Here is a 3,636-nt window from a genome sequence, read left to right on the forward strand (position 1 = left end):
CACAGAAAGAAACATTCTTTTCTAATTTTGGGAACCTCATGCTGAGCAGATAACTACATCTTTTTACTTGAAAGCTTGTGAACAATTAATCTATATTTATCCTTACCTGTCCATGAGGAGGTAAGTGTGATAGTCTGTTTACTTAAACCTGTCTGTTATCCTGGTACAAAAAAAAGTTTTTTCAGGTCTTGGTTTTGTCTCTTATTGTTTGTTACTATAAAACTATGTTGTCTGAGAATGTGCGTGTGTTAGTGCAAACCAGTGCTTCTGGTGAGAGTCTGACCTGATAATTCCACAGACTACAGTTTTGTTTTACATCCACAATTTGAGATTTTTTTTCTACTAGACCATCTTCAGCCTCTTCATTTTCAATTTCTTGCATATTAGGATGGAGCTCCCCTTGTAAAGGGAATGCAGCAAGTAAGTTACATTATTCAAGTTGCTGAAACTGAACCACTTTACTCAGCCCCTTGAGAAGTGCTTACCAGGTAACTGAGGCATTCCTCTAAAAGGCAAGAGTATTTAGCATTACTTTACAGGCCTGCCAGAGCCACGTGTGCTCAAGCATTAGAGACTCTTGTGGGGAGTTATTGTTCTGATGCATTATATCTTTAAGGAAAGAGGGACATGCACCAGTTACTCACAAGGAGTAACTTGGCTGCTTTGCCATGATGCACAGTTGACATCTTTGAATTTACTGACATGTTTTTGTACCTAACACATGTGGATCATCTCTTTCTTTCCGTAACGTTCACTTGGTTTTATTCTTCTAGAATGTTTTTAGAAACCAAAATTAGTCTTGAGGACCAAACGTGTTTCACTTTGACTAAACGTACAGAAAACGCTGAAGGGGCTTTTATCCTAATACTTCTGAGGAGGCTCAGAGTCACTGTGTGATTCTGTTTAAAAACAAAAGGCTTCAATAACTAGCAATAATTGCAAAGGACTAGCAGACCAAAGGAAGGAATGTTTGGTATTAAGGTAGTTCTTGGAACACAGTGTGTTCAAGGCCCTCTTAAATTCAGGGAATGTTTGGCAAAGACTTTGCTGCTCTACGTTTAACAGTATTTTGTATGAAACGTATATTCTGAGACCTAGCATTTTCTATGCCCTTTTTGTGTATGGATGCGGTCAATAGAATTTGAATATTTTACTGTCGTACTTTGATAACATAATAAAGTTGATCTAACAGAACTTGCTATGTTGTAAATGCTGTCTCGCCCCTCAGATGCAATGTCAGCTGGGTAAGAAAACTGAGGTGTCTCACTTTCTCACACTTGTTTCTTAGTTCATTACTCAAATGAATCTACTGTCTTTAGATGTTATTCCCTTCCCCTGCATTACATTAGAAACTCTCCTGTTCAAGAAGCTATGAGGCTGAGATTACTCAGCTCATTTTTTACTTTCTTTTCTGCTTGTTCTGTATGCAGAAAGTATTCTCAGAATGCTCCATGCTTGTGTACATTCTGAAGCTGAAATATTTTGATTCACCATTCTTCAGGCAAAAGTAAACTGCAATATGAGCTGAAGAAACCAAAGATTCATATACAATATTCTACTCACAATACTGCTGTTAAGATTGCCTTAATTGTTTGCTAATGTTAAGGCTGCTTTCTTTTGTACCTAAACAGACTCTCCCAATACTGCTATCCCATCCTGTTCACAGAACTGGTGACCACTAGTTCTGTGTGAAATGATCTGACAAGGCCCATTCATTTTAGGCTTTAGCGTTAATTTTCAAACAGTTGAATTTCTTCTCCTGGGGCCAGCGGATGTGGAAGCAGAAACAAACAGTGCTATCACACCAGTACTTCTAGAACTTTTGCAGGTTGCAGTTAGCGTTACCAGTTCAAGCCCATCTTACCACTTAAAGCACTGTTTGCACTTTGTGAGCACTTAAAGGTGTTTGATGAAGATGAGTGCTGCTCTCAGCTATGCGCTCAGAATGTGATCTTCATTATTTGTAGAACAATCTGAGTACAGGAGTAAATTTTCAAATTTGGTTTTTAACCCAAGAATACGTGGCATATTACAGGTACTTGTTTTATGCTTTGAGCAGATTTTGACCATCAGTTTTACTTTCCCTGCCATCTGTTCATTAAGGCTACACTAACTCAGTGTTTGCACTGTTTCTCAGAACACACTGGTGTACTTGAATGTTCAAAAATCACAAATTCCTCAACTCTTCCAACTGTGTGAAGTTATGAAGCTTGCTTGCAAAGACTGCATCTGCAACAAAAGAAATGGTATTCCCAGGGGGTAATGGCTTTTGAGCTCTTTGTGTTTGTTCTTTTAAGGCTTGTGTTTTACTGTAAAGGCTTAGAATGGATTTTAGTTTGGGGGGAAGGAGTTATTACCCAGTGACAGCATGATTGTGAGGCTGTAACTGCTTCATTGGACTCCCATGGAAATTTTTAGAGAACATACTTCAATTCTGTGTGGAAATAACTGGGATTAGAATTCAGACCTCAGCAACAGTATCTAGAATTGCAGCATCTGGTGCTTCTATTAAAACAGTGTGCCAAGGACTCTTATGCCATAAAAATCAGTGTTAATTTCTCTTCTGGGAATGAATAACAAGATTTCAAGCACGTTTCTGTCAAGATGAACAGAAGGCCATTTTTAGTAAACTTCTGCTCTGCCGTTGTGGTTTAAGTATAGCCTCTAGAGGGAGCAGTATCTCCACAAACGTTTACTGGAGCATCCTGGCGATCAGTGATGAAGCTTGGTGGCGCTTGTGTAAGTGAAAATGTTCCCTTCCCTTGTGTGACAGAACCAAGGGAAGTTATCATCTGACCTTAATCTAATAAATTTTACTGAGAAATACACAGTACTTTATATTTCAACTTCCGTCCTTCTATTCTCTATTAGAAAAAGATGATATGGGAGTATGCATGAAGCTTTCCAAGTATTGGAAGGTGCAACAAGTCTGAAATGCTTCCTGTCCCCCAGAAATCTTTCCTACACTGAAACAAAACTTCAGTTGCTGGGGAACTGAATTAAGAGCTTAGTTTCTTCTGAGATTAGCAGTTTCTTTTGACACTTGCACTGGATGTAAGTCAGCTTCACTAGCGAGACACCTTCATGGAAAAAGGTTGTTTACAGCCCTGCATTTGTTGCTTTTTAGAAGTCAATAGCATTTGAGATGTCTGGTCCTCACTGATATAACAAGGCATTAATAGTAGTTATAGTGCATATTTCAAATCTATAATGTTTTTTACTGATCTTAAAGACTTGTGTTTGATCAAGCATCTAGAGCTGAGGAATGTACTATTCTAAAATGAATGTGATCTAATTTTCTAGATGTAGTTGGGAGCAGGAAGATGGGAGAATTCATGAATATGAATTGGTTAATGATTAATTTGGTTCAGATACACTGTGATTTTTCTTGCAGATCTTTTAACACGTTTTGGTTTACAGCTTTGCTGTGCAGGTGGGCTGGTTTAAAGAACCTTAGAAGAGTTTGGACTTGACAGTATCTACTACACTATAATTCACTATAGTATTTTACTAGTTACTATACTTTGGGGCAGGTTTCTGGTAGATCTGTGGTTGAATTACTGCGAAATGAAATCATGAATCAGCCTGGGGAATACGTCATGAAACGCAGAGAAGTTCAAATTTTCCAGTTTTTCT

This window comes from Lagopus muta, chromosome 12 (genome assembly GCF_023343835.1).
Source record: "Lagopus muta isolate bLagMut1 chromosome 12, bLagMut1 primary, whole genome shotgun sequence".
Classification (NCBI taxonomy): Eukaryota; Metazoa; Chordata; class Aves; order Galliformes; family Phasianidae; genus Lagopus; species Lagopus muta.